Source organism: Scyliorhinus canicula, chromosome 9 (genome assembly GCF_902713615.1).
Source record: "Scyliorhinus canicula chromosome 9, sScyCan1.1, whole genome shotgun sequence".
NCBI classification, from domain to species: domain Eukaryota; kingdom Metazoa; phylum Chordata; class Chondrichthyes; order Carcharhiniformes; family Scyliorhinidae; genus Scyliorhinus; species Scyliorhinus canicula.
In genome coordinates, this window is record NC_052154.1 from 152,012,124 (window position 1) to 152,023,868 (window position 11,745).

The 11,745-nt window shown below is 61.1% G+C and overlaps 1 protein-coding gene across 4 annotated transcripts in view; it reads right to left on the reverse strand.

Annotated features, from left to right (window-relative positions):
* Nucleotides 1–6,495, reverse strand: part of far1 (fatty acyl CoA reductase 1) — a 140,422-nt gene extending 133,927 nt beyond the window's left edge. For 3 of the 4 annotated variants that reach the window (XM_038807921.1, XM_038807919.1, XM_038807918.1), the window contains exon 1: nucleotides 6,351–6,495. The gene's annotated coding sequence lies outside the window, so the exon portion shown is untranslated. The remainder of the gene's footprint in view (nucleotides 1–6,350) is intronic. The other variant, XM_038807920.1, reaches the window with a different exon arrangement.
* Nucleotides 6,496–11,745: the final 5,250 nt, after the last annotated feature.

The following is an 11,745-nucleotide window of genomic DNA, read 5'->3' on the forward strand; positions in this document are numbered from 1 at the left end:
AACTCAGAGAGGAGAAAGGCCGATGCCATGGCCTTCTCCTCTGACAAATTTTACTGGAGTGGCGGTCAGCATCGCCACTGGGGGTAGTGGCTTAGCTGGGTGAACTGTACGACTTCCTGCGGTTGGAGAAGATGAAGTATGAGCCATGGGGCTCTGCAGGGTGGGGGGGGTTGACGAAAGGTGGGGGATGCTTGTGACTGTGTTTGAGAAGCTATCCGTCACGGGAGGGAGGGAATCAAAAAGAAAAAACATTTTTAAAGACTATATAATTGATTGCTGGGAAGTATGTTCCCCGGGGTGTTTATTTTCTGTAACCGGTTTTGATACAAGTTTGTAATACAATACATTTAAATAAAAAATGTGGGGAGAGGCCATGGGTGGGGCCTTTGGAGGGGTGGGTGGGGCCCCGTGGGGAGAGTGAGGGGAGATGGAGGGGGGGGGGGGTGGAATGTAGGGGGGGGGGGGTGGAATGTAGGGAGGGGGGGGGGTGGAATGTAGGGGGGGGGTGGAATGTAGGGAGGGGGGGGGGGTGGAATGTAGGGAGGGGGGGGTGGAATGTAGGGGGGGGGGGTGGAATGTAGGGAGGGGGGGGTGGAATGTAGGGAGAGGGGGGGGGGTGGAATGTAGGGAGGGGGGGGTGGAATGTAGGGAGGGGGGGGTGGAATGTAGGGAGGGGGGGTGGAATGTAGGGAGGGGGGGGTGGAATGTAGGAGGGGGGGGTGGAATGTAGGGGGCGGTGGAATGTAGGGAGATGGGGGGGTGGTGGAATGTAGGGAGATGGGGGGGTGGTGGAATGTAGGGAGATGGGGGGGGTGGTGGAATGTAGGGAGATGGGGGGGGTGGTGGAATGTAGGGAGATGGGGGGGGTGGTGGAATGTAGGGAGATGGGTGGGTGGTGGAATGTAGGGAGATGGGGGGGTGGTGGAATGTAGGGAGATGGGGGGGTGGTGGAATGTAGGGAGATGGGGGGGTGGTGGAATGTAGGGAGATGGGGGGGTGGTGGAATGTAGGGAGATGGGGGGGTGGTGGAATGTAGGAATGTAGGGAGATGGGGGTGGTGGAATGTAGGGAGATGGGGGGGTGGTGGAATGTAGGGAGATGAGGGGGTGGTGGAATGTAGGGAGATGAGGGGGTGGTGGAATGCAGGGAGATGGGGGGGTGGTGGAATGCAGGGAGATGGGGGGGTGGTGGAATGTAGGGAGATGGGGGGGTGGTGGAATGTAGGGAGATGGGGGGTGGTGGAATGTAGGGAGATGGGGGGGTGGTGGAATGTAGGGAGATGGGGGGGTGGTGGAAAGTCAGGAGATGGGGGGTGGTGGAAAGTCAGGAGATGGGGGGTTGGTGGAATGTCAGGAGATGAGGAAAGGTGGGGGATACTTGTGACTGTGTTTGAGAAGCTATTCGTCACGGGAGGGGGGGGAATCAAAAAGAAAAAACATTCTTTTGGGGAATGGGGGAAATGGGGGGGAGGGGGAAATGGGGGGGGGAGGGGGAAATGGGGGGGAGGGGGAAATGGGGGGGAGGGGGAAATGGGGGGGAGGGGGAAATGGGGGGGAGGGGGAAATGGGGGGAGGGGGAGGAAATGGGGGGGAGGGGGAAATGGGGGGGAGGGGGAAATGGGGGGGAGGGGGAAATGGGGGGGAGGGGGAAATGGGGGGGGAGGGGGAAATGGGGAGGGGGGAAATGGGGGGGGGAAATGGGGGGGAACGGGGGGGGAGAACGGGGGGGGAGGGGGGGAACGGGGGGGGAGGGGGGGAACGGGGGTGGGAGGGGGGGAACGGGGGTGGGAGGGGGGGAACGGGGGTGGGAGGGGGGGAACGGGGGTGGGAGGGGGGGAACGGGGGGGGGAGGGGGGGAACGGGGGTGGGGGGGGGGAAACGGGGGTGGGAGGGGGGGAACGGGGGTGGGGGGGGGGAACGGGTGGGAGGGGGGAACGGGGGGTGGGAGGGGGGGAAACGGGGGTGGGAGGGGGGAACGGGGGTGGGAGGGGGGGAGGGGGGGGTGGGAGGGGGGGAACGGGGGTGGGAGGGGGGGAACGGGGGGGAGGGGGGGAACGGGGGTGGGAGGGGGGGAACGGGGGTGGGAGGGGGGGAACGGGGGTGGGAGGGGGGGACGGGGTGGGAGGGGGGGAACGGGGGTGGGAGGGGGGGGAACGGGGGGGGAGGGGGGGAACGGGGGTGGGAGGGGGGAACGGGGGTGGGAGGGGGGGGAACGGGGGTGGGAGGGGGGGAACGGGGGTGGGAGGGGGGGGGAACGGGGGTGGGAGGGGGGGAACGGGGGTGGGAGGGGGGGAACGGGGGTGGGAGGGGGGGAACGGGGGTGGGAGGGGGGGAACGGGGGTGGGAGGGGGGGAACGGGGGTGGGAGGGGGGAACGGGGGTGGGAGGGGGGGGAAACGGGGGTGGGGGGGGGGAACGGGGGTGGGAGGGGGGGAACGGGGGTGGGAGGGGGGGAACGGGGGTGGGAGGGGGGGAACGGGGGTGGGAGGGGGGGAACGGGGGTGGGAGGGGGGGAACGGGGGGGGAGGGGGGGAACGGGGGTGGGAGGGGGGGACGGGGGTGGGAGGGGGGGAAGGGGGGGGGGGGGGAACGTGGGAGGGGGGGACGGGGGGTGGGAGGGGGGAACGGGGGGTGGAGGGGGGGAACGGGGGGTGGGAGGGGGGGAACGGGGGTGGGAGGGGGGGAACGGGGGTGGGAGGGGGGGAACGGGGGTGGGAGGGGGGGAACGGGGGTGGGAGGGGGGGAACGGGGGTGGGAGGGGGGAGGGAACGGGGGTGGGAGGGGGGGAGAACGGGGGTGGGAGGGGGGGAACGGGGGTGGGAGGGGGGGAACGGGGGGTGGGGAGGGGGGGAACGGGGGTGGGAGGGGGGGAACGGGGGTGGGACGGGGGGGGAACGGGGGTGGGAGGGGGGGAACGGTGGGTGGGAGGGGGGGAACGGGGGTGGGAGGGGGGGGGAACGGGGGTGGGAGGGGGGGAACGGGGGTGGGAGGGGGGGAACGGGGGTGGGAGGGGGGAACGGGGGTGGGGGGGGGAACGGGGGGGAACGGGGGGGACGGGGGGACGGGGGGGAGGGGGGGACGGGGGGGAGAACGGGGGGGAACGGGAGAGGGGGGGAACGGGGGAGGGGGAACGGGGGAGGGGGAACGGGGGAGTGGGGGAACGGGGGGGAGGGGGGGAACGGGGGGGAGGGGGGGAACGGGGGGGGAGGGGGGAACGGGGGGGGAGGGGGGGAACGGGGGGGAGGGGGGAACGGGGGGGAGGGGGGGAACGGGGGGGAGGGGGGGAACGGGGGAACGGGGGGGAACGGGGGGAACGGGGGGGGAACGGGGGGAGGGGGGGGAGGGGGGGAGAGGGGAGGGGGGGGAGAGGGGGGGGAACGGGGGAGGGGGGAACGGGGGGGAGGAGGGGGGAACGGGGGGGAGGGGGGGGAACGGGGGAGGGGGGGAACGGGGGAGAGGGGGGGAACGGGGGAGAGGGGGGAACGGGGGAGAGGGGGGGAACGGGGGAGAGGGGGGGAACGGGGGAGAGGGGGGGAACGGGGGGAGAGGGGGGGAACGGGGGAGAGAGCGGGGGGAACGGGGGGAGAGGGGGGGAACGGGGGAGAGGGGGGAACGGGGGGAACGGGGAACGGGAGGGGAGGGGGGAACGGGGGGGAGGGGGGAACGGGGGGAGGGGGGAACGGGGGGGAGGGGGGAGGGGGGGAACGGGGGGAGGGGGGGAACGGGGGGAGGGGGGGAACGGGGGGGGAGGGGGGGGGAACGGGGGGGGGAGGGGGGGGAACGGGGGGGGAGGGGGGGAACGGGGGGGGGAGGGGGGGAACGGGGGGGGAGGGGGGGAACGGGGGGGAGGGGGGGAACGGGGGGGAGGGGGGAACGGGGGGGAGGGGGGGAACGGGGGGAGGGGGGGAACGGGGGGAGGGGGGGAACGGGGGGAGGGGGGGAACGGGGGGAGGGGGGGAGGGGGGGGAACGGGGGAACGGGGGGGAACGGGGGGGAGGGGGGGGAACGGGGGGGAGGGGGGGGGGGAACGGGGGGGAGGGGGGGAAAACGGGGGGGAGAGGGGGGAGAGGGGGAACGGGGGGGAGGGGGCGGGAAGGTGGAACGGGGGGGGGAACGGGGGGGGCGAGGGGGGGGGGAACGGGGGGAGGGGGGGAACGGGGGAGGGGGGGGAACGGGGGAGAGGGGGGGAACGGGGGGAGAGGGGGGGAACGGGGAGAGGGGGGGGAACGGGGGAGAGGGGGGGAACGGGGGAGAGGGGGGGGAACGGGGGAGAGGGGGGGAACGGGGGAGAGGGGGGGGAACGGGGGAGAGGGGGGGAACGGGGGGAGGAGGGGGGGAACGGGGGAGAGGGGGGAACGGGGGGAGAGGGGGGGAACGGGAGAGAGAGGGGGGGAACGGGAGAGAGGGGGGGAACGGGGAGAGGGGGGGAACGGGGGAGAGGGGGGGAACGGGGGAGAGGGGGGGAACGGGGGAGAGGGGGGGAACGGGGGAGAGGGGGGGAACGGGGGGAGAGGGGGGAACGGGAGAGAGGGGGGGGAACGGGGGAGAGGGGGGAACGGGGGAGAGGGGGGGGAACGGGGGGAGAGGGGGGGAACGGGGGAGAGGGGGGGAACGGGGGAGAGGGGGGGAACGGGGGAGAGGGGGGGAACGGGGGAGAGGGGGGGAACGGGGGAGAGGGGGGAACGGGGGAGAGGGGGGGAACGGGGGAGAGGGGGGGAACGGGGGAGAGGGGGGGAACGGGGGAGAGGGGGGGAACGGGGGAGGGGGGGGAACGGGGGAGAGGGGGGGAACGGGGGAGAGGGGGGGAACGGGGGAGAGGGGGGGAACGGGGGAGAGGGGGGGGGAACGGGGGGAGAGGGGGGAAATGGGGGAGAGGGCGGGGGGGAAATGGGGGAGAGGGGGGAAATGGGGGAGAGGGGGGGAAATGGGGGAGAGGGGGGGAAATGGGGGAGAGGGGGGGAAATGGGGGAGAGGGGGGGAAATGGGGGAGAGGGGGGGAAATGGGGGAGAGGGGGGGAAATGGGGGAGAGGGGGGGAATGGGGGAGAGGGGGGGAAATGGGGGAGAGGGGGGGAAATGGGGGAGAGGGGGGGGAAATGGGGGAGAGGGGGGGGAAATGGGGAGAGGGGGGGAAATGGGGGAGAGGGGGGGAAATGGGGGAGAGGGGGGGAAATGGGGGAGAGGGGGGGAAATGGGGGAGAGGGGGGGAAATGGGGAGAGGGGGGGAAATGGGGAGAGGGGGGGAAATGGGGAGAGGGGGGAAATGGGGAGAGGGGGGGAAATGGGGAGAGGGGGGAAATGGGAGAGGGGGGAAATGGGGAGAGGGGGGAAATGGGGAGAGGGGGGGGAAATGGGAGAGGGGGGGAAATGGGGAGGGGGGGGAATGGGGAGGGGGGGGAAATGGGGGAGGGGGGGGAAATGGGCGAGGGGGGGGAAATGGGGGGAGGGGGGGGAAATGGGGGAGAGGGGGGGAAATGGGGGAGAGGGGGGGAAATGGGGGAGAGGGGGGGAAATGGGGGAGAGGGGGGGAAATGGGGGAGAGGGGGGGAAATGGGGGAGAGGGGGGGGGGGAAATGGGGGAGAGGGGGGGGGGAAATGGGGGAGAGGGGGGGGGAAATGGGGGAGAGGGGGGGGGGAAATGGGGGAGAGGGGGGGGGGAAATGGGGGAGAGGGGGGGGGAAATGGGGAGAGGGGGGGGGAAATGGGGGAGAGGGGGGGGGAAATGGGGGAGAGGGGGGGGGAAATGGGGGAGAGGGGGGGGAAATGGGGGAGAGGGGGGGGAAATGGGGGAGAGGGGGGGGGGGAAATGGGGGAGGGGGGGGAAATGGGGGAGGGGGGGGAATGGGGGAGGGGGGGGGAATGGGGGAGGGGGGGAAATGGGGGGGGGAAATGGGGGAGGGGGGAATGGGGGGAGGGGGGAATGGGGGAGGGGGGGGAATGGGGGAGGGGGGGGAATGGGGGAGGGGGGGGAATGGGGGAGGGGGGGAAATGGGGGAATGGGGGAGGGGGGGAAATGGGGGAATGGGGGGAAATGGGGGAGGGGGGAAATGGGGGGAGGGGGGAAATGGGGGGGAGGGGGGAAATGGGGGAGAGGGGGGGAATGGGGGAGAGGTGGTGGGAGGACTAGGGTGTGTAGATGGGTGGGTGGCAGCGAGAAGGAACTGAGGGGAGGGAGCATGAGGTGATGTGGGAGGATGGCTGGTGGAATCCCGTCATGTGTGGCGAGGCCATTGGGTTGAGGATGGGGAGGGGAAAGGAGTGTGGGGGTGCGGGCGAGAGGAGGACGTGGTTGGAATGTCGGGTGAAGGGAGTGTTTGAACGGAGCGTAACTCAAGCCGGGCGGCGGGCCTTACCTGCTCCGTGTGCCCCGTCAGGCCGAGCCCTCTTTCCCTCCTCCTGATGCTGCCTTGCCGCCACCACCACCGCTCCCACTCCGATTCCTGGTCTGCCCGCCGCCCATCAGGCCCGCCTCGCGCACAGCGCCCGCCACTGATTGGCCGTTAACCGCCAGTCGCAGCCCATGTGCCGGAGGGGCTATGCGCCAATCACAGAGGACGCTGCCGCCGTTCTGCATGTCGATGGGTCGAAATGCATGTCAATCCATGATTAGGCGGGTACATCTGTTCTGTTTGCAGCTCCTATTGGATGACTGTCATGCCAATCAGACAGTGGGCACGCCCCTCAGCGCAGTGTTCGATTCCTACTGGAAACACTGATATCAATCAATTGCTGGCTGCCCCCGCAACCACGCACTTGGGTTCTATTGGACAATATATACGTCAATCAACAGCAGCCTGGTTGCCTGTGTCGCATATTCAGTTTCTATTGGATAACATTCATGTCGACGAAGCTCTGGGCGGCGACCTTCAACCAGCTTTCGGCTTCTATTGGGCCAGCTCACAATCACTCAACCGAAGGGCGGGTTCTTGGTTCTGATCTGTGGCTCCTATTGGAGAGGACTGGTGTCAATCATAAGATGGGCCGGCACTCGACCGCCATATTGGGTTTCTATTGGGTGAAAGGCATGTCATTCTTTTTGATTTTGATTTGATTTATTATTGTCACATGTATTAGTATACAGTGAAAAGTATTGTTTTTTGCATGCTGTACAAACAATGCATACCGTACACAGGGAAGGAAGGAGACTGCAGAATATAATGTTAGTTATGGCAAGGTGTAGAGAGTAGATCAACTTAATACAAGGTAGGGCAGCACAGTGGGGGCCTGCAGTCTCATGGCGCTGAGGTCCCAGGTTCGATCCCAGTTCTGCGTCACTGTCCATGTGGAGTTTGCACATTTCCCCCCATATTTGCGTGGGTTTTGCCCCCACATCCCAAAAGATGTGTAGGCCAGGTGGATTGGCCACACTAAATTGCCCCTTAATTAAAATTAACATGAGGTAGGTCCATTCAAAAGTCTGATGGCAGTAGGGAAGAAGCTGTTCTTGAGTCGGTTGGTACGTGACCTCAAACTTTGGTATATTTTTCCTGACGGAAGAAGAGAGTATGTCCGGTGTGTGTGGGGTCCCTAATTATGCTGGCTGCCTTTCCGAGGCAGTGGGAATTGTAGACAGAGTCGATGGATGGGAGGCTGGTTTCCGTGATGATTTGGGCTACATTCATGACCTTTTGTCATTTCCTGCGGTCTTGGACAGAGCAGGCTCCATACCAAGCTGTGATACAACCAGAAAGAATGCTTCTCGTAGAAGTTGGTGAGTGTCGTAGGTGACATGCCAAATTTCCTTAGCCTTCTGAGAAAGTAGAGTTGGTGGTGGGCTTTCTTAACTATAATGTCGGTATGGGGGGGACCAGGACAGGTTGTTGGTGATCTGTACACCTAAAAACTTGAAGCTCTCGACCCTCTCTACTTCGTTCCCATTGATGTAGACAGAGGCATGTTCTCCACTACGCTTCCTGAAGTCGATGACAATCTCCTTCGTTTTGTTGACATTGAGGTAAAGATTATTGTCGTCGCATCAGTTCACCAGATTCTCTGTCTCATTCCTGTACTCTGTCTCGTCATTGTTTGAAATCCAACCCACTACTGTGGTGTCATCAGCAAATTTGAAAATCGAGTTGGAGGGAAATTTGGCCACACAGTCATAGGTGTACAAAGAGTCTAGTAGGCGGCTGAGGACACAGCCTTGTGGGGCACCGGTGTTGAGGATGATCGTGGAGGAGTTGTTGTTGCCTATCCTTACTGATTGTGGCCTTCCACCGGAGAGGTACGTCAGCAGGATTGCAATTTCAGAGTTTCGTGACGGGGTTCAGAGTATAAGGTGATTAAAGGGATTTGGGAGGGTAAATGAGGAGAAAATATTTCATTTGATGCGTAGTGTCCTGAACAAGGAGGTGTCATCTTAAAATAACAACCAGGCCATTCATGCATGATGACAAGAAGCACTTCTTCACATCAAGGGTAGCAGGAATCTGGAAGTCTCCTCGCCAAAAGCTGTTGAGTTTTGTCTAGCTCATATCGTTCATAAAGAGCTAGAAGCTCATTGTTATAGAATCGTCAAAAGTACAGTTTCAGAAGGAGGCCATCCAGCCCATCGACTCGACACCGGCCCTTGGAAAGAGCACCCTAACCAAGACCACACGTCCACCCTATCCCCATAACCCCACCTAACCTTTTTGGGCACTAAGGGCAATCTAGCATGGCCAACCCACCTAACCGGCACATCTTTGGACTGTGGGAGGAAACCGGAGCACCCGGAGAAAACCCATGCATACACGGGGAGAACATGCAGACTCTGCACAGACAGTGACCCAAGCCGGGAATCAAACCTGGGACCCAGGAGCTGTGAAGCAACTGTGCTCACCACTGTGCTACCATGCTGTCTATTATGCACATCTCCATCCAGGGTGCAACATTAAAGGATATGGGGTGAAATCAGGATGAAGCCATTGAGTTGGATGATCTGCCATGATCATAATGAATGGCGGGACAAACTTGAAGGGCCGAATGGCCTCCTCCTGCTACTATTTTCTAAGTTTCTGTTGTAACCTCAATGGAGGTCCTGGGATCAGGACAATATGATTTCTCATGACCTCCCTGGAATATGAACTTCCCCTTTTAGGAGGTGGGACCGTGTAAATATGGAGAAATGTAGGCATTGCTGGAAGGGCAGTAACAACAGGGCACATTTTTTAAATAATAGGCAAAAAATCCAGGAGGGGAAGGAGAAAAACATTTTAGAAGGAGCAAATTGTAATGATCTGGATTGTGTAGCCTGCGAAGTGATGCAGCAGGTGTTTAAAAAAATTAATTTAGAATAGCCAATTATTATTTTTTCCAATTAAGGGGTAATTTTAGTGTGGCCAATCCACCTACCATGCATATCTTTGGCTTGTGGGACTGAAACGGATACAGACACGTGGAGAATGTGCAAAATCAACACGGACAGTGACCCAGGGCCAGGATCAAATCTGGGTCCTCAGCGACGTAGGCAGCAGTGCTAACCGCTGCACCACCATGCCACCCGATGTAGCAGGTTTAATAGTAACTTGCAAAAGGGAATTGGATATAGAATTGAAAAGGAAATATTTGCAGAGCTATAGGAAAAGAGCAGTGAGGGAGCGGGACTAATTGGATACCTCTTTCAAAGAGTCAACATAATGGGCCAAATGTCCTTCTGTGCTATATTGTTCTATGATTGCTGATCTGTGATAGGTACTGTAAATTGACTAAAATTTTAATTAAACTAAAAATTTAATGAAAAGTAACTGGAAAGAAACTTGCAGGAAAGGACCTGGTTGGTGGTGATCCTGGAAGGAGCAATAGCGCCACTTAGTGTTCGGGGAGGGTCTAAAGGCTCTCACAATGAGTTTCAATCTCAGGTCATTCAGTACCTGAAACTTTGTTCACTGTTTGCCTGGACAGGATTTCCAAGTAGCTACGTGTGGACAACTGTTGAAAGTTTGGGTTTCCACAAAGTTGGTGACGTTTTCACTCCACAACATACATTTTTTTTTTCAACAGGTTCCTCATCTGGAAGTCAATCGGATTGGCGGAGATCTGATTGCACAGGGTGGGGAGGGGAGAGGGCGGTGGGGGGGGGGGGGGGGGGGCGTTGGAGGGGGTTGGTTGGTGGTGGGTGTGAGTGAATGAGGACATGAAAAAGGATTAGATTGGTGGCGGGGGAGGGGGGGGGGTCAGGGACAGGGGGAGTGGGGGAAGCAGCCCACAGGCATTGAGTAAAAAGCATTTACCTCTACTGCACAGTTGTCCTCACTTTAACCTTGTAAGATAGATAAAATCTTGCGTCATACAGCCTCTTAAGAGAAATTTAAATTGGAGATCTGGGGCGGGATTCTCCAGTCCGAGAGCCGCGTTTTCCTGGGCAGAGGGTCCTCACCAACAGCAGGATTCTCCAATCCCGCCGCCTGCCAATGGGATTTCCCATTGTGGCCACCCCACACCGTCAGGCATGGGTGCGCTTCTGACGCAATAGAGAATCCTTCCGGTGGAAAATCCTGCCCTTGCTGTCTGGAGGTGGATTGTTTGTGAGAAGGAGGGAATTGATGATCCAAGAATTAAAAGAAGGGAAAGAAAGAAAGATTTGCATTTATATAGCATCTTTCAAGACCACAAGACATCCAAAAACACTTTCCAGCCAATGAAGTACTTTTGGATGTAGTTCCAATTGAAATGTTGGAAATACAACAGACAATTTGTAGAAAGCTAACTCTCTCAAACAGCAATGTGATAATGACTGGAAGCACCTCTGAAAGTGCAGCAACCCCTCAATAATTCACTGAAATGTTAGTTTGATTTTCCTGCTCAAGTGGGGCTTGAACCCACAACGTCTGACACAGAGAGTGCAACCATCTGTGGCATCTGTAATTATGGGTAACTTTGGGTGACTTTAATCTGCATATAGATTGAGCATATCAAATTTGTAACAATACCCTCGAGCAGTGTTTTTCAAACTTTCTTTCCTGGGACCCACTTTTATTTTCGGGACCCACGCCGGCCAACCTTCTCGACCCGCACTGGCCGGCCTTCGTGACCCACGCCAGCCAACCTTCGCAACACAGCATTTTTGCTCACCTTTAATTCGAAAGGTGGTCCTCAAGATCTAACTACAATCAGGTTCACAGGAGGAGAGGGTAATGTGCATATCAGGTGCAGAGTTCAGCGGTTCCTTTGTGCTGTCTTCATCCTTGTGAGGACGGAAACTCCAATCTCGCACACGTAGGCCGTTGTGAAGGGCAAAAGAAACAAAGTGCTTGTTTTACTCAGCACTGGATACTCCTCGAAGATGTTACTTTAGAATGCTGACAGCCGACTTCTGGTGACCATGGAGTGAGTGGTTGCACGTTTGGTGGCTCCCGCTCGTGGAGGACGTTTTGGACCTTTTCCCCAGCTAATGACAGAGCTGAGTGATGGTATAAGGTGCAGGAGAGGTGGAAGAAGAGAATATCCCAACGATTTATGGATTCGTGGACCAGAAGTGGTCAAAAAGGAGGGAACAATTGTCGAAAGCTGGTGTTAAGCCTGCAACACAGGGGAAGATGGTGGAGCGTCAGCGTCTGAGCCTGCCAGCCCAGTGGTCGATGGAGCAGTTAGTGACCTTTCTCCATGAGAAGTTTGCCCAGCAGAGGAAGGAGAACTTGGAGGACCTGGCCAGGTTGGTGGATCCTATAAAGGTGGGGATCGACCTCATGTAAATGAGGTTTGAGGTCCAGGCTAGGCGATTCGGAAGGTGGAGGATGCGGTGCGAGAGCACGAGGAGCAGCTTGCCTC